A 27,146-nucleotide genomic window follows, 5' to 3' on the forward strand; every position below is an offset into this window, starting at 1 on the left:
TTTTGGGAACATAGGGACTTGAGGCCTATGTTAGACAAAGGGTGGTGGCGTATATGTTTATCTGGAAGTTCTGCTAGGTCCTTAAGGACAAGGTCCTTAAAAATACTTATAGCAGGTGCTACCGGACCAGGGGGATTGAATAATGAAGGATTTCTTAGACCTGAATGAACAGTGCCTGATAAAGCAGCACCCCCCCCCCCTGTAAGGGTTGGAAATAAGGTAGCACTGAAAGTTTATTTTTCGTATGTACTTGCGAATGTCGATAAAAGTGCCAAATCTATCCAAATTTTTGGGGGGAGCGAACCTAAGGCCCTTATCAAGGACAGAAAGTTCCTCTTTGGTCAATGACTTGGCACTTAAATTAAAAACTCCATGGCCTCTCAAGTTCTCCTTCTTTTTCCTCCAGTGTGTTCTCCTCCCTCCCCTTGTGCCTCTCTTGGATCTGGGCCCCTTTTTCGTGGTCTTTGGTCCTCGTGAAAAACCTGGCCACTGTATTGTTTATCATTGGGTTGGTGATAATGTGACCGTTCGTGCCAAGATCCAGTGTTATGTCTATAGTCCTCTCTATATTCATCATCCCGCATCCCTCTAAGGGGAGAGAACCTATTGTATGTAGCAAGGGGAGGTTGATGGTAATAGTGGGGGTCAGAATGATATGTGTCAACATAATCCCTATGTCAGGATAACGAGGCGTCCATCCGTCCTGAATGTGATTCAGAATGACGCATACCGCGACTATGTTGGCCCCTCCCCCCACATTTGCCTCTATTGGGGCCTCTACCCCTCTGATTACCATGAGGGGTATATGGGCTGTGATGACGTGTTCCAGTGCGTGGCGGAGATTCATGTCTTAACACGTCTCTCCTTCTCTCACCCACTGGAGTGCCTCCAGGTTGGGTCTCAGTACATATTGTTCCAGGTGCAGGGATATTGGAGGACCCTACTCCAGAAGGTGAAGTGGTGGTTGGATTGGAGGTGTATAGTTTTTGCCAACCAAAGACGGTACCATTTTTATACTCCCCCATATCCCTAGAGTACTTTTTTTGTTTTTTATTTTTCTGGTCTTTGTCTTCCTTTTCCAGATAATTTTGGAGATTGGAAGAAAGAGCATTGTACTCAGGAGAATTTTTATGGGATACAAGTTTGTCCTTAATTTCTTTAATCTCCTTATCCAGTGAAGAAAGTTTAGTTCTCTTCTTGGATATGAGAACACCAAGAAGACTGATCCCCGCCTCATTAAAGTATCTGAACCAAGAATCAGTCTCTGGTTCTCCCTGTGGGGGATGTACATCCCACCTCAAACTTCTGGGGACGATACGATCTGAAATATATTGTTCAAGGAACGCCACGTCCCATAATAAGTGGAGTTCAGAGGACATGATGTTCTTCAACCTCATAAACAAGCCTCCTAATTCAGTGTCATTTCCTGTGACTACAAATACTCCCTCCGTATTAACGGTATGCCCTCTTGGGTCTACGTGATCTGGTAAGCCTCCCTATTGTTGGTGGTGGTGCGTTTTCTTCTGTGTTCACCCCAGATGTCACATATTTGATATGTTCCTTACACGAAGTCACTGAAATTTCATCGACCATTTTACGAGTCTTATATGCATGAAGGACTTTTCTTCTAGTTTTTTTCCCCGATACCTTTCAACATTGGTTGGACATTGTTTTTATGTTGAACTTTTAGCGCTACACATTTTTTCTGTTTCACCAAGGGAGGCCAGCAAGTCACTTTGCGGAACAAGTCGGACTTACCTCATTTTCTTTCCCATCTCGGCTTACCTGCAGTGGACATTCCTGATTGGCGCACACCCCCTGATGTCCCATCTCCAGCCTGTCCAGAACCCTGGCGGCAGGCTCATCACAGACGCCGCAACAAACCCTGTGATGGTAATGCTGTTGCCGTTGAGCAAGGTCCCTCTTCTTCTCCGGTTGCACGTTGACGGCCAGATACAACACTGGAGGACTTAATTTTCTATTCGCAGGACTGGTGTTCTGTCCTTGTTTCTGTTTTTTGTTTTGTTTTTCATACTTTTTGCTGCTGCAGATAATTTGCACACACTTTTTTTTTTAGGTGTGCTCATGTAAAATAGCGGGTCCCCTGATGGGGCTCCTGCCTATGTCTCCCCACTCACCCCCCATAGGTGAACTCCTGGGAGTTACACTCCTCGGCCGAGAATGTCCACGGTGCATGGGTTGCTCGAACCTTTTGGAGCTGGCTGGCCAGAAGGTAACCCGTGCACCATCGAAATTAGTGTTGCTTACTTGCCCACTGGGTATTATGTTCTGTTTTCCCCTTTTTCCCCCATCCCTTTATTTTTTTTTCTTGTTGTATACTACCTATAGGGTTTTTTGTTATTTCACTACATGGGTTGTACTCATATGTTTCTCTTTTCGGCACCTCAGGTTTAATGGGTCGATTTGCTGTGGGTCTCTCCTCATCCTCCTTACGCCCCCGGGGCGATGTTACTGGTAACCAACTATGGCTGATCTGAAGCTCGTATCGTACAATGTCCATGGCCTAGGCTCTCCATCCAAATGCAGTAAGTTGTGGCTTGAGACAAAGAGACTGGGTGCACATATCTTATGCCCTGTACACACGGTCGGATTTTCCGATGGAAAATGTCAGATCGGAGCGTGTTGTCGAAAATTCCATCGGACATTTTCCATCGGATTTTCCGACACACAAAGTTTTAGAGCAGGCTATAAAATTTTCCGACAACAAAATCTGATCACGTCAATTCCGACCATGTGTGTGGCCTGTTCTGACGCACAAAGTACCACACATGCTCTGATCACATCTGATCACGTCAATTCCGACCATGTGTGTGGCCTGTTCTGACGCACAAAGTACCACACATGCTCAGAAGAAATTCCGAGACGGAACAGCTCGGTCGGGTAAAATTAGCGTTCGCAATGGATACAACACTTTCGTCACGGTGCAATGTTAAAAATGGTTTAATACAGCGCACTCTCTTCTTCTTTATAATGTGAGAAGAATGAAGTAGTTTTTCTGCTCATATTCACACAGACTTCTCACAAACTTCTTTCTTTATTATTTATCGGGATTCCCTTAATATATTTTGCTTTGTCACATCTGACAAAAATATTTTTATTATTATTTTTTTTTTTTTAAAGGCAGTTTTTTTTTATATTTTATATTTGTATTTTTTCCAAGTCTGATCTTTGTTTTATTTTATTTTTAGTTTTACTCCAGAATATTTTTGTGTGTGTTTTGTGTGTCAAGTTACCACAACACCATTATTATCTTGTATTATTTAATCTCAAGGAGATTGCTTGGTGTTGGTGTCCCTTGTTAATTTTACATAGTATTTCAGAAATGTACCTGAATCCTCACAAACAAACTGTCCTTTTTGAAGGAAAAAACACATAGGCAAGTATAATTGAAACCAAAAATCCTTTATTAGGGCTCAGAACCAAACAAAGAGGGAGGCAACGCTGGATAAACAGCAGAAATTACCGAAGCCTTGGACCCCCAGGGCAGACATCAGTTCTTGAACATCAAAATTGGTGGCCTGAGGAGTCCATATGTAAGGGAGTTCAGTCTGGTCCAGAAGTCCCAGAGATCCGGAAAGCAGCAGATGACATCTGTGTCCCCAGGCTGTGGTACCACAAGAGGCTGCATCTTTTGCCAGACCAGACTGGACCCAGGGTCATCACTTTCTGGTCTTCCTTCCACGCTTTATTCCCGACTGTGGCTGTGCTGTTGGAGATATGGAGGAGGAGGAGGACTAGTAGGACCTGGAGGAGGAGGAGGAGAAGTAGAAGGACCTGGAGGAGGAGGACCATGTGTGAGGTCACAAATGTGGGTATCAGATGTTATTTGGCCCCTCAACCCCTTATTGAGAGCTTCCAAAATTAATGACTCACACATGAGTTGTTGGTCCTCCTCCATCCACTGCATTTTACACGCAATTATGCCAGCAAAGTCCTCCTCCACAGTGTGTGGTGCTCCCAGGGCCTCTGTAGCCTTCCAAAAGAGGCCTATGGCAGCCTCCTCTAGGGTACTCCTCTTCCTGCCACTTTCTCTTTGCAGGTGGATGAGAGGGACCTGCATATCAGGCAGCCTGCTCGGCCTGGCCACCTCCTGGCTGCGACTTCCTTGTGTATGAAAAAGAGACATGGTTTTAGTTTTTGCATCATCAATCACAATCATAAATTAGTACTCCAAACTAACATCTAGTTAACATCATTGATTGGACAACCTAAACTATTTAGAGGAATGCTATACCTGGCTCAAGCTGGGCTCCTCCACATGTTGCTGCTTGGAAGGCCCAGGTTGGGCGTCAGAAGCCTCAGCTGGGGGGGAAGGAAGCGTGGAAGGAAGACTGGAGAGTGATGACCTGGGTTCAGTCTGACCTGCCAGAAAATGCAGCCTGTCATAGTACCACATCCTGGGACATAGATGTCATCTGCTGCTCCAGGTCTCTGCGAATCCTGGACTTTCTTGCGCTCCCTTAGATATGTGCTCCTCGGGCCACCAATTAGGATCTTCAAATAGGTCATGTCTGCCGTGGGGATCACCTGCTTCACAATTTCAAACAATTGATCCAGTGCTGCCTTCCTCTTTGTTTGGTTCTTATAATGTGGGTGGTTGATCTCCCACAGACAAGGCAGCTCCCTAAACATGTCAATGAAGATTGCCATGAAGTCGGTATCATTCAAGATATCCATTTTCACTGCAAGACACAACACAAGACAAACCCTAATGTCAGGCAAAACTCTCCTAATCTAGTTACAATATAGGCCTCAATCTAGAAGCAGTATAGGCCCAAGTTTGGCTTTTACCTTCGTTATCCGATACTCCTTCCTTCACTCACAGATCGTATGTTCCAACGCACGCGTGTTACGCTTTATACACACTGTACATGCGTTTAACTCCGCCCGCCCCTGACGTTCTTTCTAGTCTATTCCCTGCCCCTTTTCGTTGGGCGCAGTGGGTGAAGAGCACATGGCGGAGTCAGAGCAGGTGCGTGCTAATTATAGCAACGAGGAGTAGGAAAGCCCGGATCCGGAAACGTCCTGATCCAGAAAGAAACGATTTAAGGCCTCAAATATGTCCTTTGGGGAGATGTTGGAGATGGTCGACATCCTGAAGAAGGCCGACTATGATGGGAAGTATGGACCTTACCCCATCCCCAATATCAGAAAGGCCAAGATCATGGCGAAAGTGGTCAAGAGTCTGCACCACAATTTTGGGGTACGACGATCGAAAGATCAGCTCAGGAAGCGGTGGTCGGACCTGAAATTAAGAGAGCCCGAGTAGTACAGCAAGATCCGGAGAGTGCTGCAAAAAAGTAAGTAGTTGTGCTGTGTTCCTATTCTTTTTGTCTTTATGATGTTGGTGCTGCTCCATATGCTTTTCTTAAGTGTTGTACAGTTTAAAATGGCAACTTTAATGTTCATGGGCCCATTATTCGTTCGTATCAAACATTTTTCTTTCTGCCTATAAAACACCATTGTTTAGGCCATATGCATTTGCCAACATTTTTTAAGGCCTACTTGTATGAAAAATATTTGGTTGTGTAGATGGGTTTGTGACTAGAATGAAATGCAAACTAGATTCTATGTAAGGAGAGGACACTCAGCAGCTGTTTTCACATCTGGACGCTGGAGCACTAGTGTGGGACACAAGAACACCATTTTTATTAGGGGGCCCACACAGGTGCACCAGTGTATACTATAGGGGGGTCTCCATCTGTGAAGCTTGTACAAAACAGGTAAAGTCTTGGAACTCTGCCAAAATAGACAATTGTACCCCACTTCCAAGCAATGTTTCATCTTTATATTTCGGCAATCAAATATCTGTGTGCTAATTATACCATTTTTGTTTTACATAGGGGAGAAAAGACTCGGAGGACACCCCTCATCCGAGGAGACCACAGACCCCCCACCTCTGGAAGAAGGGGAAATACCCCCAATCCAAGCTGAGCAGGAGGAGGAAGAAGATGTGGTGGAAATTGGCACCACAACAGGTGAGTGTCTGCGACCACAGACTCAGGTAAGAGATGGATGCCGGCAGATTTTTGATACATGTTTTTGTATGGTTTCTCTCTTTTTAGGTGATCGTGATGTTGTGGATCAAGATCCTTTCACATCAGAAAGTGCCCAGATCCTGATCGGGGAGATCATGGGGTGTAATTTAGAATTGGAAAACCTCAAGAAAAAAATCAATGATGTTATTCAAAAAAATAATAACATCATTGATGTTTTGGGGCGAGTTTAAAACCCCTCCAAATCACTGTGTTTTTTTTGTGTGCTACAATCTTAAAAATGTTTTAGCGATGTTTAGAAAAGCCAAATTTTGAGGATGCACACAGTGTGCCAACATATGCTATCTGCCATCACGGGAGATCAATGGACGCGTTTTGGGGGTGCAACCCCTTCCTCAATAATAAACTAGCTGAGAGGAAGGGGTTGCTCCCCCAATACACGTCCCTTGATCCCCCATGATGGCAGTTAGCACATGTTGACATTCGTAAATTGGTGTGCATCTTCAAAATTTGGCTTTTCCAGGGGTGACTTCACCCCATCTGAAGGCAATATCAAACACAGTTCCTAAATACTCATGTCTGATATTGCCTTCAAGTTTTACCATATGTGAACTTTGTAAGTTCAAGATTTGTGTCTTTTTTGTTGGTTTTACACATGCCTGTTTTATCTTAAATGGACATGTCTATTTTTGATAATGCCACCCCAAAAATTGTTATACAACAAACATGTTGGTTTGTTTTTAAAACCTTTTCTAAATGCACATGTGATTGTGCAGGTATTAAAAAGATCGTTATCAAGAATGTGTGGATTACTGTCTCAACGCTACAACACTTTTGTGGTGATGTAATTGCTGCTTTCTGTGAAAATGGGGGTTATTTCCTAAGGGCAAATCCTCTTTGCACTACAAGTGCAGTTTCAGTGCAGTTTCAAGTGCACTTGTAGTGCAAAGTCTCTACGCCTTTAGTAAATAACACCCAACAGTGCTTTGTATAAGGTTACACAATCACGCCATTTTCAGGACTCCTCACATTGCTGTCAGGGTCAGCTAAAACAAATACAAGCTGTAAATGTCACCAAAGATTAGGTTTTTTTTATTTGATAAAGGCTTCACAAATTGTCTGGCATATTGATGGCCCCCCTACCCGCAAAGAACTCAAGATATCTTAACCGGACATCACGGGCACTCAGGGAGGGCAAGCCAGGACGGCCACTTTCAAGCGCCGTCAGGGTTGTTTCATATAGAATTCCGGCCTCAGGCCCAACTGAGCCAGCATAGTTGGCAGAATGTTGGCGTAAAAAGTTATGTAGAACACAGCACGCCAGGATTATATGATTAAGTTTATACTCCGCCATATGGATGGGTGTCAGAAATAGGCGGAACTGGCTGGCCATGATTCCAAATGTGTTCTCCACCACTCTTCTGGCTCTGGCCAGCCGGTAATTAAAAACCCTCTGTTCCGGGGTGAGGGTCCTCATCGGGAATGGCCGCATAAGATGGTCCCCCAGCGCAAATGCTTCATCCGCAACGAAGACGAATGGGAGTCCTTCCACATTGTCTTCTGGAGGTGGCAAGTCCAAGCTGCCATTCTGGAGATGCCTGTAAAACTCCGTCTGGGCGATGACTGCACCATTCTTCCCCACGTCCACATACAGGAAGTCGTAATTAGCTGACACCACCGCCAACATCACAATACTATTGAACCCCTTGTAATTATAATAGTACGACCTCGAGTTGGGGGGTGGGACGATGGGGACGTGTTTCCCATCAATTGCCCCTCCGCAGTTAGGAAAGTCCCATCGCTGGACAAAGTGGGAGGCCACAGTCTGCCATTCCTGTGGCATGGAAGGAAACTGTTGAGGAAAACAAAAAAAAAGTATTTTTGCACATAAACATGGAAAGCAGATTGGACACAAACATTCTTGGCCAACATCCAGATAACATTTATTAAGGGGAATTTTACAACACCAAAGTATAAGGTACACCTATCATATTCCCCCTCCCCCCTCTCATGGGCCATTTCTAACATTATAGGGGGGGAGCTCTTGGACAGGTAACCCTCTCCACTTCATTGAGAGATGAATGCCTAAATAATGGGTATTACTTTGAACAGCCCCTCCTTAGTTACACTATTGGCACCCACTGGACAGGTAAGAAGTGTCATAATACAAAGATATAAATACACACTATACACATTTGAGCACATTTGGACATTCTGCTATTAATTATCAAGATAATAATAGGATACAAAAACTTTAAACATTACCATTTGAAAGTATACAGGCAGGCCCTTGCGCTACATGCTTTGGGGAATTCATCCATACATCTGACCACTAAAGAGGTGGGTATAGTGTGTATGGGTTTGGCAAAGTCAGCAGATAGATGATTGAGGATAGATATAGAGAATTGGGATCAGCTGACTTAGCAGTTGGGGGGAGGGAGGGTTAATAAAAATGATTTGGGGACACCACAAAAAAAAGTCTCTGGCACTCTGCCTGAATTTAAAGCACAAATCACATTTCTAAACATTTTAGGGGTTGTTTGGGGTAAAACACTACTATGGAGCTGATAAAATACATTGTTAACTGACTACATGAGGTGAATATAGGGCCAGGAGAACATGCTGGGGAGGTAAGTGAAGGCAAATATGTATGAAGGACAAAAAAATAATTACATAAAAATCCAGCATGCATGAGAACAAAGGGGACATTCACAGCATATTACAATCATGGTAATTAGGGAATGAGGAAAGAAATACAATATATTAGCAAACATTCAATACAAGAAAAAGTGATATTAAAGCATAAAAAAACTTACCTTCATATACTCCTTCTGCAGGACCTGGATGATGGCAGAACAGGTCTCTGGGATAATGATACCCAGAGCCTGGGGGGAGATTCCTGTCGAGAACTTCAAGTCCTGCAGGCTTCTCCCTGTCGCCAAGTACCGCACGGTGGCGACGAGCCTCTGCTCCGCAGTGATGGCTTGCCTCATGCAGGTATCCTGCCTGCTGATATAGGAGGTCAGCAAAGCCAGCAGACGGTGAAATACGGGATCCGTCATCCTGAGAAAGTTCCTGAAATCATCAGGATTATTCTCACGGATCTCACGGAGCAAAGGCATATGAGAGAACTGGTCACGCTGAAGCAACCAATTCTTGGTCCATGAACTCCTCCCCACCCTGTTCATGGACTGGACTTGTGTCAAGGTCAGAACCCCAACACCAAGCCCCCGCACAGCACGAACTCTACGAGAAGTACATATACGCAACATGGCTAGAAAACGGTCGGCTGCTCAGAATGAAGTAACAGAACGCACTGAAGAACAGCAAGGCCTGTGAAGAGCGACCTGAAAAACAGTAACGAACAAACAAGAACACAATGACAAAGTCACGCGGAGCTTGCTTGCACGCACTGAAGAGCAGATACAAACCCACAAGCACAAACTGAACCGCAGAAAACGATCTGAAAGCCACGAGTCTGAAAAATCGCGAATTGTCTCTCACCAAACTTTTACTAACACGAGATTAGCAAAAGGAGCCCAAAGGGTGCCGCACTTGGTTCTGAACTGGCCTTTTCTAGTCTCGTCGGATGTGGTTGACATCACCGCGTTGTTGGCGATCCAATAATTCCGACAACTTTGTGCGACCGTGTGTACGCAAAACAAGTTTGAGCCAACATCCGTTGGAAAAAATCCATGGATTTTGTTGTCGGAATGTCCGATCAATGTCCGACCGTGTGTACGGGGCATTACTCTTGCAGGAAACTCATTTCAGGACTGACTCGGTTCCCCGCCTCCCGATACATATATACAATCAATGGTTCCTCAGAAACTCACCCAGACCTAAATCTGGTGGAGTTGCGGTTGCAATACATAAGAATTATCCTTTTATTCCCCTAGATCACTATGCAGATCCTGACGGCAGATTTGCCTTTTTGAAAGGCACTCTGTTCGATCTTAAGCTTACACTTGTTGCGTTATATGCTCCCAATTCTAGGCAGTTAGAATTTTTGGATAAAGTTTTGGACACTCTTTCCACTTTCCGAGAGGGGCGTCTGGTTGTGGGAGGGGACCTTTAATGTCTGCCCCGACTTGCAGTTGGATACCTCCTCTGGCCGCTCTACACATTCGTTCGCTTTTCTTAAACGCTTCCATAAAACCCTACATGCTAATCATCTGGTCGACTGCTGGAGAGTGACTCACCCCACTGTAAAAGACTTTAGCTACTTTTCTGCCACACATAAAGTATATACGCGGATAGACCTCCTATTGGTGGACCAATGCTTTTTGGAGTCGCTCTCCGTCTCGTCAAACGGATCAATGACGATCTCTGACCATGCACCTATCTCCGTCTCCCTAGCTCTTCTATCCTCAGAGGTCCGTCATTGAACATGGCGGTTGAATGAAAACCTACTGGATGATGCTGTGGCTCACAAGCAGATATCAGATACTATCTCTCTGTATTTTAAAGAGAATATGATGGGACAGATGGGGGTGGCATATGTATGGGAAGGACATAAGGCCGTGATACGGGGCAAATTTGTTTTTCAGGGATCTAGACTCAAAAAGGCACGCTGTGGGGAACTTCAATCCCTGCTGACCCAACTGCGTACGGTAGAGCTCAAACACAAACGCCAAATGATGCCACTCCTCTATGGGGAGCTGATAGTCCTCAGAGAAAAGCTTTCCGACATGTTAGAAACACGAACTCAGGATAGACTGCGATATGTTTCTCATAAATTCTACGAGTTTGGAAATAAATGTGGTAGATTACTAGCTAGGGCCCTCAAACGACAACATGCATCCAGCCATGTCCATAGGCTCCAAACGACCTCAGGCTCCCAAACTGTACTATCCTCTAAAATTGAGGAAACTTTTCGGGAATACTATGCCCAACTTTATCAACTCCCAGCCACACTCGCCGGTCATACGCCTTCGCGGAAGGTGGAGTGTATTACACAATATCTTGAAGAAGCACTAACTCCACAGCTGTCGAAACAAATTAGTGAGCAGCTTGACAGGCCTATAGCTGTAACAGAGATTGAAGCTATTATTAAGGACCTTCCGCAAGGAAAAAGTCCTGGTCCAGATGGGCTTACCAATGCCTACTATCGCAAATTTTCTCACCTTTTGTCTGCTCACATGTGCACATATTTTAATGCCTTGGCGTTGGGCACCGCATTTCCAAGGGGGGCGTTGATGGCACACATTACTGTCCTTCCAAAAGAGGGTAAAAATCCCTCCACCCCTAGCAGCTATGGGCCAATCTCGCTGTTGAACACTGACATTAAGATTTTCGCAAAGGTGTTGGCCAATCGCCTTAAACCCGTCCTCCAGATGGTAATTCACACCGACCAAATGGGCTTTATAACACTCAGGGAGGCCAGGGATAATTCCAACCGAGCTATACAACTGATCCACTGGGCGAACCTGCAGCAGCCCAGTGCACCCTGTCTCCTTTTATCTACTGACGATGAAAAAGCTCTCGACAGGGTGGACTGGGCCTACCTCCAGGCGGTGCTATCTAGATTGGGCCTGGGAAATAATATGCTCCGATGGATAGGCTCCTTATACAGCTCCCCGGAAGCATGGGTTAAAGTCATCGAGACACTCTCTAATCCTTTCCCTATACGAAATGGTACAAGGTAAGGGTGCCCTTTGTCCCCCCTGATATTTGCCCTCACCCTGGAACCGCTACTCAACATGATTCGGTCTAACCCTAACATTAAGGGGCTCACGGTAGGGACAACAGAACATAACTTATTGGCTTATGCCGATGACGTTTTATTTTATGTCACAGACCCACTGATTTCCCTCCCTAACATATGTCGGAGTTATGGAGATTTCACTCTCTCTCCAACTTCAAAATTAATTACAGTAAATTGGAGATTCTCCCTCTCAATATCCCTCCTGTGATGCGCTCACAACTACAAGCCTCATTTTCCTTCATGTGGTGTTGCTCCTCCCTAAAATACACCTTCCAGCTACCATTGCACAATTACACACGTGTAACTTTGCCCCCTTACTCACAACTATTAAGGCTGATCAGTATCCTGAAAATGAATATACTGCCTAGAATTCTTTTCTACCTCCAGATGATACCTATTGCTTTACCCAGATCTCTCTTCTCGGCCTTCAACAGCCTGTTTGTAAAATTTATATGGCAGGGTCATGTACCCAGTTTGGCCCTCCATACGCTGCAACGTCCTAAGAGACTGGGGGGGGTTGGGAATCCCTTCAATACGCAGGTATTATGAGGCGGTTGCCCTACAGAGGATTCTCGATTGGCAACACCATACCACCACTAAATCTTGGGTTCCTCTTGAGAAATTTCTGGCTGGGTGTAATTTGTCTCATGCTCCGTGGCTCCCTCGGGAAAGCCGAGGCCTTTCGAGCTTCATGTCACCGGTCTCTGTCCACGTGCTGAAATTATGGGATGCACTAAATATACGGGATACGGTTATCACAGCCAATATCCCCACTTGCACCTCTTGGGGGCTTTCCCTGGTTCACTCCAGAGGAACACCTCTCCTATCTTCGCACATGAACGGGAGATGGGGAAGTTCACTGTGGAAGGTTTGTCCATGAACAGGATTTAGTTTCCCTGGATTGGCTTCGCTCCCAGTTTGGTAGCTTCCCGATGGATGGATGGCGTTATAGACAATTACAACACTTTATTAACAGTTTGCCTCATCCTGTCCGACCTCCCTCCTTCCTAACCCTATTTGAAAAACTATGCAAATCTGAGGGCCCCATCCCTCACTCTATTTCTTTACTTTATGAGATGTTGCAGTCTACAGGGTCCCAGGGCAAACCAATATATATACGGGAATGGGAGAGAGACCTACAGCATACATTCACAGAAGCCCAATTGAGTCACTTATACCAGCTTACTCACAAGAGCTCGGTGGACACTAAAATGCAAGAAAATAGCTTTAAGCAATTGACTCGCTGTATAGAGTCCCAATTACTTTGGCCAGGATATATCCGACAGCTTCTGCTGCATGCTGGAGGGGCTGTGGGCTTCAGGGCACTTTCCTGTATATTTGGTGGGAATGCCCGAGACTCCAACCCTTTTGGCAGGATATTAAGGCCCAGATAAAAGTTATCCTGGATGTTGACCTAAAAGACTCCCCATTGGAGTTCTTACTGCATGTGCCATCCACCCTTCTAAGCCATTAGCGCAAATCTATTCTACCGCACCTCTTGAATGCAGCCTGACGTCTGACTCCCATACATTGGAATTCGGCCCACATTCCAGGGCGAAACGATTGGGTGAGATTACTAAATTCAATTATGGCAGCAGAGGAGTGGATGGCAAAGTGCAGAGACAGGTATGACAAATTCTACGCTACATGGGCAACTTGGATACATTATACGTCTAATGCAGTGTTGTCACCATCTTCTGCTACTCCTGGACAGGTACCTTGAAAATGTTGGTACATACTCAATTTCTGGAGGTTGAGACCCACACACTATACATCCCCAGGTTTTCTATATCAGTATATGATTCACACCTAAAGCTGTCGTGCTGTATGACCGTCAAATTTGTTCTTGGTTTTTGAGTATACCCATTCCCCTTCATCCCTTTCCCTATTTTCTCAATTTGGGTTCAATTAAGTGCAGTCACTAGGGTGATACACTCTAGGCTTGAAAATGCAATCTTCTTTTGACGCAATGGTTATAAAACTCACAAAATCCCCACCCCCGTTGTTGTGGGACATCAGTTGATGAAGTCATATGAGGCCTACTACCTGACTGTATCAAAGTTTACTATGTACGTATGTCCCAATCCCCCTCCTTCTCCCCATTTGTGCTCTTTAAGCACTTATTGTCTTGTCTTCCTTTTGTCTTATACAATATGTTCCCTTTTGTTTTTTCTTTTTTGTATCCTTTTTTTATTTTCTGTTATTTTTGAAAGTACAAAATAAAATAAAGATTATATAAAAAAAAAAAAAAACAATAACTGAATCATGTAGGCAGTGGTGGCCCGTCCATAGGGGGCACACGGGTGGTGCCCCCCCCCCCCCCCCCAGCAGTCACAAGAAAAAAAAAGTAAAAAAAGGCCCTTTAAAAAAAAAATAGAAAAAATGTCCTTTAAGTGCACTGTTTTGGCGCCAGGCACAGTGCACTATGGGAAGCACCACATCAATTCAATCACGAGATTGCAGAGGAGGTGCTTTATTTGCAGGCTTTTGAGTTGGCTTGTGGCGCAGTCCATCGCGCCAGACAACTTCTGCCCGCCCATAGTTTTACTTAACTCGGAGGTGCATTGTTCTCTGAGTTTAGAATTCACTTCCAGTTTCCCTGTGCCAGTGGTAAACCGGAAATTACGTCAGAAGCTCCATGGAACTTATGGCCGGAGCAGAACTGGTAAGTAAGGCTCTAATAGGCTACAAAATAGGTGAAGCATGGCGCTCGCAGTCCACTCAGCTGTGTTAGGAAAGCGAATGACTATTCGCTTTCCTAACACTGAACCGCCTCTCCGCTAATCAGGTGCTCGGGTCTGTTATCTGTCACCTGATTGGCTGAAATGACAGGCGCTGCTATTGGACGCCTATCAGGAGGAGAGGACGGGAGATGAGGTAGGAGACACATAAAGGACCCCACTCATCGCCATCACCCACTGCCTCACAGACACGGGGTAAGTGCCGGTCAGACGGCGAGCGGGCGGGGGGCACACTGGCAGCATTTAATGGGCATACTGGCAGCATTTGATGGGCACACTGGCAGCATATGATGGGCAGTTGTGCACACTGATGTGCAGTTGGGCACACTGGCAGCATTTGATGGGCAGTTGGGCACACTGGCAGCATATGATGGACAGTTGGGTACACTGGCAGCATTTGATAGGCACACTGTCAGCATATGATGGGAACACTGGCAGCATTTGATGGGTACACTGGCAACATTTGATGTACACACTGGCAGCATTTGATGGGCACAGTAGAAGCGTTGGGCACAGTCACTGCATTTGATGCCACAGTGGCTGCGTTTGATGGCACAGTGCCTGCATTTGATGGCACAGTGGCAGCATTTGATGGGCACAGTGGCAGTGTTTGGCACAGTGGCTGTGTTTAATGGGCACAGTGGCTGTGTTTGATGGCACAGTGGCAGCGTTTGATGGCACAGTGGCAGCGTTTGATGGGCACAGTGGCAGTGTTGGGCACAGTGGCTGCAATCAATGTTTATTTTTTCAAAATTTTTTCAGCTTGTTTGCGCCCCACAAAAATTTTGAGCACCAGCCACCACTACATGTAGGTGTTCAAAGTGTAGATTAGCAAATTGATTCACACAAGTCGTAACTCTCATCAAATCTCTCTACCAGTTAAGGTGCTGCAATTTGCATTATTTTGGAAGAACAGGTAAGAATTGTATGAATACTCCCCCCAAATACGTATAAAGCTAGCACATGGTTGCAGACTGACATTTCATGTATTATTTATGGAGGTAGAGATACAGGAAAGTAGAATATGTTAGATAAGCATGTGCATACACTGAATGGTTTTTCAAAGTGTAGTCACGTCAGAGACATTCGCTATGCTACCTGTTGCGTTGACGCCAAGCCAAATTGTTTTGTTTTTGCAAAGCTAACATTTTTACCTGTTATATAACAGAGATGATTATAATTTCATGCTAAAAACAAATCTGTACAATATAACTTGTTCAGGCTACTCAAAAATGGCTTCTATTAAGAAAAAGATAAAAATCACTGTCATCACCTCAGCTGGAGATATACAGGAGAGTATCCTATAAGGGATCAGATACCTCCTAACTCTATCTTATGCACCATCGCCCCATACAGAGTCAGATCATCCCCAGACAAATATAACAGGGAGTGGATGGTGGCGTGATCCTCTAGATAAATAAGCATATATTTAAGGAGGACAAATAAATCTTCAAAGAGGATTAACTGTTTTAATATGCCATAGTATATAAAAGGTACTACGCTTACACACACATTATTAAAACCACTTACCAACCAGCCTACAGCAGTTTTACTGCTATAGGGTGGCCATTGTGCACAGGTTTGTGTATATACGTGATCCAGCACTTACGGGTAGGGGGCATGAATGTGCGCTGCCTGTGACGGCTTTCTCCAGCTGTGTGTGTGATCAGCCCAGCGGCAGTTACTGTAAACTCGATGTCTGCCGGCACCCGTCAATCATCAATCAGAGAGGCAGAATGGTGGTCTGCCTATGTAAACAAGGCAGATTGCCGTTCTGACAGAAGGGAAGGCATGGATCCTGTGTCTCTGCAAAGTAGGGACTAGAATCCATGTCTTCCCCTAGTAAAAGCACCTCCCACAGTTTAGAAAAACACTGGTCAGGCACACAGTAAACCCTTTGATCGCCCCTGATGTTAACCCCTTCCCAGCCAGTGTCATTAGTACAGTGACCGTGCATATTTTTAGCACTGATAACAGGATTAGTGTCACTGGTTCCCAAAAAGTGTCAGTTAGTGTCCGAATGTCCACCTCAATATTGCAGCCCTGCTATAAGTTGCTTATCTTTGCCATTACCAGTACAAAAAAATAAGTAAATAAAAACAAATTTAAATATCCCATAGTTTGTAGATGCTATAACTTTTGCGCAAACCAATCAATATACGCTTATTGAGATTTTTTTTTTACCAAAAATATGTAGCAGAATACATACTGGCCTAAAGTGATAAAGAAATTAGATTTTTTAATTTTTTTTTATTGGATATGTTTTATAGTAGATAATAAATTTTTTTTTTTTTTTTCAAAATTGTCTGTCTTTTTTTGTTTATAGCACAAAAAATAAAAATTTCATAACTTTTTTTTGGGGTACAGTATTAAAAATGACAATTAAAAATTGAAAATTTGCCTTAAAATGTATTATATAATAAAAACCATTTGCTTTAAAATATGTGACAAAAAAGTTCTTTTGTGCACAAAGCCCAAACCAATAGAATGATTGAAGAAATAGCCAGTTGTTCACTGTTGGCAGTAAATCCTCATTGTGGGGGTATGTTATAGGCCCCTCAAAGTGAAGGAGGAGTTGGACCTCATATCACAACTTGGAATGGCAGGGAAATATTGCCGTGATGGGGGACTTCAACTATCCCAATATTGACTGGGCAGAGGGGACAGCTCACTCAAAAGGCCTGTCATTTCTTAAATGCCTTACAGCAGTGGTCATCAACCCTGTCCTCAGAGCCCACTAACAGGCCAGGTTTTATGTATTATCTTAGGGAGATGCAGACTAGAATACTGCAATCACTGAGCAGCAAATGATATCCCCTGTGATGTATTTCAGTTATCTTGCAAACCTGGCCTATTAGTGGGCCCTTAGGACAGGGTTGATGACCAGTGCCTTACAGGACAACTTCATGTACCAATTTGTGTATTTCCCGACTAGAAAAAATGCATTGCTAGATCTATTTAGTACAAATGATCACAGACGTGGAAATATGGGACAACTTGGGATCTAGTGAACACAGGATGATCACATTTAGCATAAATCATAGTAAAAGGAGGCACAAGGATAACGCAAGAACACTCAATTTCAAATGAGCAAACTTTTTTGAACTGTGCTCAATACTACAAGACATCAATTGTGGCAAAATCCTGGGAACATTGAAAATGGGGGAAAAATTGGAATGCTTTAGGAACTTTTTAAACATATTATAGCTTTATTCATTTTCCAATATATCAAATACAATACATAAAATATTACTAACATTTTTACAATTGCTTAATACCCCTCCTCTCCCCTCCCCTCTCTTTAATTCTATTCCCTTTCCCTCTTCCTCCTCTCTGTCTCCTTCCCCCACCTCCTCATCTTCTATTTTCCCCATATTTCGGTATATTTCCTTGTATTCTTACACTTGATCCAACTTTTCCAAGTATTAGTACATTTTTCAAACTCATCTTCCCCACTACATCGTAAGTGTTTTATTTTGTATGTGTTTTCCACCCTTTTAACCCAATGCCTTATTGTGGGGCTCTCTGGTTCTTGCCAATAATGTGGTATCAACCTTTTTGTTGCATTCATCAAGTGTAGTATCACTGTATTTTTATAATATTTTATTGGACTTTTTACACCATGAAATAAACAAACCCACGGGTCATCAGGTATTTCTTTGTCTGTAATCTCCTCTACTAGTTGCAACACCTCCCTCCAGTTTTCCTTTATTTCTGGCAATCCCACCATAGATGGGCCATAGTTCCACCAATTTACATCCTCGCCAACAAAATGGTGATTTCCCTGCTTGATATTTATGAGCTTTACCTGCTGTTATATATCATCATGCCAGGGCATTTATAATTAATTTTTATAGTATTTATATCTATTGCTGAGCTATGTACCATTCTCCAAATTTTTCCTAATTGCTGTTCCTAGTTCTTTTTCCCATTATTCTATGTGCTGTATGGTGGTATTTTAGGTTCAGCCTTGTTGTAAGTATCTTGTAGATCTGGGAAATACTATGCCCCGTGTTTGTCTGTGAATTACACAGATGCTCAAATGGCAGTAAGACCTCCCCAGACCTTATTGGCTGTGGTAATGTTGTATCAAAATGCCTTAAGTAAATGTATCACCATTTATCTATCAACAATATTTCCTTCTTGTACTGCAATTCCTGAAGTGTACAAATCTTTCCTTTTTTTCATTATGTCTTTCAACTGTGCATTCTCATCTCTTATTCACTCCCCACATAGTGCCCCCTATTCAAGTTGAAAAGAATTTATCTCCGTAAGCGGGATTAACGATGAGTTATACTCCCATTTTGCTTGCTGAATCCCAAACCCTTAATACATTCCGTGTCGTGTTATCAATTTTCACCCATCTTTTTTCACTGGTCTTTCTTGTCCACTCTATCATGCGTGCTAGCAATACAGCATTGTAAAAGTCTGGTGCAGCTCAACCCCCTTGCATTTTATCTTTACACAATACTGAGAACTGTATTCTCGGTTTCTTGCTCTGCCATATATAACTTAATATCATTGCATTAAATGTTTTAAAATATGTCTGGGGTAGAAAAATCTGCAACATTTGAAATTTGTACATGGTTTGTACATGGTTTTCAGTAATATCACCATCTTCACAATATTTATATGTCCTATCAAAGAGAGAGAGGTATTGCTGTTATTTTTTTAATTTCCATTTTTATCTCATTTAATAGTGGGATATACTGTAGTTTGCTTGGTAAATTGTTTCCAGGGATGGTGTTAATTTTATTCCTAAATATTTTAGTTCTGTTTTCCTCCACGTAAATGGCAATTCCCACTGTAAAGCTTGTTCTTCTTTTTTACTCAGATTTATAATCAAAATCTCTGACTTTGAGTGGTTGATTTTTGAAATTTGAAAATTCTCCATAGTGTTTCAGAAGATTCATTAGGTTTGGTAGAGTTATTCTAGGATTGGAGATGTAGCGCAAAACATAATCCGTGTATGCCCCTAATTTATGCTCCTCATCTCCAATCTTTACACATCCTATATACAGTATCTCACAAAAGTGAGTACACTCCTCACATTTTTGTAAATATTTTATTATATCTTTTCATGTGACAACACAGCCATTAATATCTAAACCGCTGGCAACAAAAATAAGTACACCCCTACGTGAAAATGTCTAAATTGGGCCCAATTAGCCATCCCCCCCCCCCCCGGTGTCATGTGACTCATTAGTGTTACAATGTCTCAGGTGTGAATGGGGAGCAGGTGCTTTAAATTTGGTGTTATTGCTCTCTCTCTCATATTGGTCACTGGAAGTTTAACATGGCACCTCATGGCAAAGAACTCTCTGAGGATCTGAGAATTGTTGGTCTACATAAAGATGGTCTAGGCTATAAGAAGATTGTCAAGACCCTGAAATTGAGCTGCAGCACGGTGGCAAAGACCATACAGTGGCTTAACAGGACAGGTTCCACTCAGAACAGGCCTCGACATGGTAGACAAAAGAAGTTGAGTGCATGTGCTCAGCATTATACCCAGAGATTGTCTTTGGGAAATAGATGTATGAGTGCTGCCAGCATTGCTGCAGAGGTTGAAGGGATGGAGGTCAGCCTGTTAGTGCTCAGACCATACGCTGCACACTGCATCAAATTGGTCTACATGGCTGTCATCACAGAAGGAAGTTTCTTTTAAAGATGATGCATAAGAAAGCCCACAAACAGTTTGCTGAAGACAGGCAGACTAAGGACATGGATTACTGGAACCATGTCCTGTGGTCTGATGAGAACAAGATAAACTTATTTTGTTCAGATGGTGTCAAGAGTGTGTGGCGGCAAACCAAGTGTGGAGTACAAAGACAAGTGTGACTTGCCTACAGTCAAGCATGGTGGTGGGAGTGTCATGGCCTGGGGCTGCATGAGTGCTGCTGGCACTGGGGAGCTATAGTTCATTGAGGGAACCATGAATGCCAACATGTACTGTGACATACTGAAGCAGAGCATGATCCCTTCCCTTCTGAGACTGGGCTGCAGGGCTGTATTCCAACATAATGACCACAAACACACCTCCAAGATGACCACTGCCTTGCTAAAGAAGATGAAGGTAAAGGTGATGGACTGGCCAAGCATGTCTCTAGACCTAAACCATAATGAGCATCTGTGGGGCATCCTCAAATGGAACAGGGAGGAGCGCAAGGTCTCTAACATCCACCAGCTCCGTGATGTCGTCATGGAGGAGTGGAAGAGGACTTCAGCAGCAACCTGTGAAGCTCTGGTGAACTCCATGCCCAAGAGGGTTAAGGTAGTGCTGGAAAATATTGGTGGCCACACAAAATATTGGCACTTTGGGCCCAATTTGGACATTTTCACTTAGGGGTGTACTCACTTTTGTTGCCAGTGGTTTAGAAATTATTGGCTGTGTGTTGAGTTATTTTGAGGAGACAGCAAATTTGCACTGTTATACAAGCTGTACACTCACTACTTTACATTGTAGCAAAGTGTAATTTCTTCAATATTTACAAAAATGTGAGGGGTGTACTCACTTTTGTGAGATACTGTATATATTGTTTTGGATGGTTGCCAGTAGGGGTTCTAATGACAGAACGAATAGCAGGGGTAAAAAGGGAAACCCCGGCCTAGTTCCGTTAAACATTTCAAAAGGTGGGGATAGAGTCCCATTTATCTTTACTGTCGCTGTGGGGTAGTTATATAATGTTTTAACCACTTACCAACTGGGCCATAGCCAAATGACGTCATATGACACCCTCCCAGAATTGCGCTCCCGCAGGCCCCCTGGGGCGCACATGCTTACTGTCCGTGCTCGCCGGGTACACAGGACCCAGCGCGTCACGGATCGCAGTAAAGGGTCAATGACAGTGGCCCTTTACCATGTGATCACTCCATCCAATGACCGAGCGATCGGTTGTCAACAAAAACGGAGCATGTTCCCTCCCCTCTCCTCACACTGATCAGTACAGTGTGCGAGGAGAAGAGGAAGCCGGGTGCAGCAGCGCTTGTGGATCTGAAGAGCCCACCGCACTGATCTGTGCTCATCCATCCTCATTCATAGCTCATCCATCCTCATTCATGGCTCATCAATCCCCGTTCATGGCTCATCCATCCCCATTCATGGCTCATCCATCCTCATCCATGGCTCATCTATCCCCATCCATGGCTCATCCATCCCCATCCATGACTCATTCATGTTCATCCATGCCACATCAGTGCTCATCCATGCCACATCCATGCCACATCAGTGCCCATCTGTGCCACATCCATGCCACATCAGTGATCATCCATGCCACATTCATGCCACATCAGTGCTCATCCGAGCCACATCCATGCCACATTCATGCCACATCAGTGCTCATCCATGCCACATTTATGCCACATCAGTACTCATTCATTTCACATCCATGCCACATCAGTGCTCATTCGTGCCACATTCATGCCACATTAGTTCCCATCTGTGCCACATCCATGCCACATCAGTGCTCATCCTTATCCTGCCCTGCCCCGAATTCCACCCCTAAATACGCCCTCATAAATTATCTCATGAAATGACACTTAAATGTTTTTGGCAGAATTAAGTTCTAAAAATATTGATAATGATATTAACAACAACTTTATCCATGCCCATCAATGCCGCCTCATCCATGCTCATTAATGCAGCCTCACCTGTGTCCATCAATGCAGCCTCACCTGTGTCCATCAATGCAGCCTCACCTGTGTCCATCAATACAATCTTACTTGTGTCCATCAATGCAGCCTCACCTGTGTCCACCAATGCAGCCTGTCTGTGTCCACCAATGCAGACTGCCCGTATCCACCATGCAGCCACCCTGTGTTCATCATACAGGGGAACAGAGGAGAGGAAGAGGATTGCCGGCCGGATGATGACAGCGCCGAGGAACACCACTGGAACAGCTTTCATTTCAGTTGCTGCGTTCCCGCTGCTTGGCATCAAATACAGTCCCACCCCCTGGCTGGGGAACTTTGATACACATCACTCGTCCCGGGATTGGATGGGTGATCTGTCTATCAAAGTCCCGGGACCAGGGGGTGGAGCTTTGTGTGACAGCGAGTGCAGGGAACACTCTGCTATTGAAATGAAAGCTGCTAGTAATGTTCCTCATGCTCTGATGATCTGGCCGGCTGCTCTCCTCTCTCTTCCCCTCCGCGAGCACTGGGAGAAGGACTCCCCCCGCAAAATGCGAGCAGTCAAGTGGAATTTTTGAGGGCTGTCATTGATTATATGTTGGGATGTTTGCTTTCCAAAATGGGGTAATTTTTGGGGCGTTTCCATTGTCCTGGTGCTCCAGGATCTTCAAAAGTGTAAGAGGTAGTCAAGAAATTAAATATGTAATTTATGTCCCTAGAATACCTGATGGTGCTCCCTGCATGTTGGGCCTCTGTATGTGGCCAGGCCGTGAAAAGTCTCAAATATGTAGTATTGCCATACTCAGGTGGAGTAGCAGAATGTATTTTGGGGTGTAGTTGCAAGTATGCATATGCTGTGTGAGAGAAATAACCCGTTAATATGACAATTTTGTGAAAAAAAAAGAAAAAGAAAATCTTAATTGGGCAAAGAATTGTGGGAAAAAAATTACAACTTCGAAAAACTCACCATGCCTCTTACTAAATACTTTGGAATGTCTACTTTCCAAAAAGGGGTCATTTCCTGGGGTCAACCCTAACCCTAGGTCAGATGGCCTACCACACAATATAATAGTAAAGCCACACTTTTACCGTATAAAGGAGTAGCTGATGCTGACCACCCGAAATAGATCGGATCTATCACTATTTGGAGCACCTATCCAGCTCTTCCCAGATTTGGCCCCCTCCACAGTTCAGAAACGGAAAAACATGAAGCCTTTACTGCAACAGCTTATAAACAGACAGATTAAATACAGATGGGCATTCCCTTTCAAGTTGTCATTTACATACAAAGGCAGATCCCATTCCTTTTCCACGTTCCAAGATGGTGAAGATTTGTTGCTGGAATTGGGAATCATCACAGGAGACTCCCACAATGCGTCCCCCTCCCATCAGGCAAATCGTCTTCTTTCCCCACTGTGGCAGGACCGCAAATCATTGCCGGAAAGACGGTCTTCACCTATTACCTGAATCCAGCCAGACTCAACTTCTCCCTAAATAGGGATTGATAAAGTTCCTCCCAGTTAGACTGGCTGTTACCTACCATTGATGATAAATCAACTACGGTCGTCCCTGTTGCATGTTAACAGTGTGGTTCATAGTTCCATATGGTTATTTATCTGAACGAACAAATGTTTATTATTAGTATTGTTTCATGGGAGTGCCACGCTGGGCCCATCTTTTTGGGGCGACGGTGTATGACACCCCCGGCACCCGCGGTTCTGGGGCACGCAAAGCAGGTAGGTGCCTGCCTGCTTGGGGCCATGGGTCCATGGGAAATGAAGGCTAGTTCAGATCTCAGCAGCTCTGCATGGTTTTACCAGTTATAGTTTGATTCCTGCTTATTCACTAATGTGTTTTTGTGTATTTCTTGATCTTTGGGCCGGGGTGGACATACATGCCCCAAAACAGCGAGACTACCTTCCTCTGCAGATGGAAGTACCCTCGCACATCCTTTCCCGGACATTGTATCCGGGTGAGGGTTCTACCCACACAAATGTTAATTACTCAATATATGTTAAGCGAGACGACATGGGCCAATTGTTCAATTTTACTTTACTTATCTATTCTTCTTTCTTCCCCCTCTTGCCTCTCCCCCCACCCCGGTTCTTGACTCCACGCTCTAACATCACGAGCCAATCCTGGATGGTATGGAAGAGGATACCACCCGCCATAGGGGTTCCACCACCTAACTACGTGACACAAGGTAAGAGTGCTCTGTCCTACCACGATGGCTAAACCATTCCCCACTAATTACTCCATAATCACTCACAACGTCCACGGCTTTAACTCCCCAATCAAAAGAACTAAAGCTTTCCAATACTACCACGCACAAAGAGCCGATATTCTCCTATTACAGGACACTAATTTTTCCAAAACTTGAGCTCCTAGATACTTGAAAATCAAATACCCACAATATTATTTATCCTCAGGTCCCGAAAAAAAAGAGGGGTGGCAGTTTGCTTTTCAAAACGGCCCCCCTTCACCCCCATCACTATAGTAAAGGACAAAAACGGCCGTTATATTATGACAGTTGGAAGACTCCATGACCAGTTAGTTTCAATTATTTCATATTATGCCCCTAACTCTGGGCAGGTAGAGTTTTTTAGTAAAATGTTCAAGATATTGATGCCCAAAGTTCAGGGACAGGTAATCATGGGAGGTGACAGCAATATACCGTTAGATTGGATAATGAATAAATCAGATCCCACAAAAATGTTACTTAAGCGACCGCCCAGCGACAGCAGCAAGGTAGCCCGCCTTCTCCACCTATATGACTTGATTGACCCCTGGAGAGAGACAAATCCATCCATCAGAGACTAAACGTATTATTCACAGGTGCATCATACATACTCCCGGATAGATCACTATTTAGTACATACCTCCTTACTCTCGTACATAGCGTCGGCGAAGATACTATCCACTCCCTGGTCTGATCACTCTCCGATCAAACTATCATTAACAGACCTTTGGACAAAACCGCACCCCTATCCATGGCGGTTCAATGTGGGCTTATTAAATGATGCCATACTATATACAGAAATTGAGAAAGAATTACAGGAATATTTTAGGGTCAATAAGTCATCGGACACGTCCGCTTCAACCAATTGGGCAGCTCACAAAGTCACTATATGGGGTAAACTTAATCAAATGGAGGCCAGGGCCAATAGAATCTGGGTCCAAAGGATCAAACAATTAGAAACAGGTTTAGATAAACTCATAAAAGAACAGCATATGTCCCCTCAGATTGACATTAGGCATAAGATAGATGAAGCAAGATTGGCACTAAATCTAAACCTGACCACCCAGGCAGAAAAACATATTCACTGGTCTAAACATAAGTACTACACAATAGGAGATAAACTAACTACAATGCTAGCTAGGAAATTGGTACCCAGAACATACACGCCAACACTGTCTAAATTGAGACTAAAAATGGAACACCCCACACAAAACCCTGAACTGATAATTCGGGAATTCCACAAATTCTATGCCAAACTGTATAACACACCACTCACTAAAAGCAGAAACATTCTTCCAAGATATTTTGTTGCCCCAACTTACACAAACTCACGCAGAACTTATGGACAAGGAATTTATAGAATTAGAGATCAAAATGGCCATAAAAACTATCCATCCCTCTAAAGCCCCGGGTCAGGAAGGCTTTTCCGGACACTATTACAGAAAATACCAAGAAATCCTAGTCCCTCATTTATGTTCCTATTTAATGATTTGAGACAGGGAAACAACATCACCAAACACGAGAACTCAGCATACTTACATGTTATACCAAAACCAGGTAAAGATCATGGAGATTGCGCCAACTTTTGCCCAATCTCCTTGATTAACGTGGATTTAAAAATAATGACAAGAGTACTTGCCGTAACAATAAACTCTTTTCTCTCACAATATATCCATCTAGATCAGGCGGGCTTTGTCCCAAATCGCCAAGCGTCAGACCAGACCCGTAGAATCATAAATTTAATCTCAGCAATTTAATCAGACTGGGACCGTAAAGGACCCAGATGGGGCATGTTGCTCTCGTTGGACATCCAGAAGGCGTTTGATTCCCTGTCCTGGGAATATCTATTTAATGTGTTACACCGATTTGGGTTCAGTGAACGTTTACTGGCTCTCCTTCGAATGCTGTATAATGCCCTGATGGTATCACTGATGCTTAAGGGATACTCCTCTCGACCCCTTGATATTCAAAGGGGAACTAGGCGGGGGTGCCCACTATCCCCGTTGCTATTCATTCTAGCAATAGAACCACTGGCAATAAAGATCTGCTCCTGTCCAGACATTAGGGGCATAGAATGTGGAGACAGAGAGCACAAATGCTTACTCTTTGCCGATGACCTCTTGCTGACCTTGTCTTCACCCATCACCTCCCTCTCCAACCTATATGCCATTTTACGACCGTTTTCAGAAATATCAGGTCTTACAATTAACCACGACAAGTCAAGAGCATTAAATATTTCTCTACAGAGTTCCACTCAGAGAGCGCTTGAGCAAACCTATCAGTTTAAATGGGAGCCAGAAGCCCTTCCTTATTTAGGAATACAACTGACCCCCTCCATACAAACCCTATATTCCCAAAATTACCCTGCTTTGTTTAGGCGTTTAACAGGAGACCTAGCTAGATGGCAACTTCATCCTCCATCGTGGTTCGGCAAACTATTATCAATAAAAATTAACATACTTCCAAAAATCTTGTATCTGTTTCGCACTATACCCGTGGCACTAGTGAGATCAAACCTGATGTCATTCCAAAAAAAGATCCTTAAGTTTATATGGGGAAATAAGAGGCCCAGGGTGAACAAAGCTACCTTGTTTACACCAAAACAAAAGGGATGTCTTGGACTGCATGATCTGCAGGAATACTTCTATGCAGCCCAGTTGGCCCAGCTCACCTCCCAACAACCCCAAGCACTATGGATGACCATGGTGTCTTTTCCCTGTCACCCAAACCCAATGTCCCATATTATGTGGCTACCAATGAAAGAGAGACCAACCATATTGTGCCCCACTCTCTCCTTGTCGTTAGACATTTGG

The sequence above is a fragment of the Aquarana catesbeiana genome, linkage group LG05 (assembly GCF_042186555.1).
Source record: "Aquarana catesbeiana isolate 2022-GZ linkage group LG05, ASM4218655v1, whole genome shotgun sequence".
Classification (NCBI taxonomy): domain Eukaryota; kingdom Metazoa; phylum Chordata; class Amphibia; order Anura; family Ranidae; genus Aquarana; species Aquarana catesbeiana.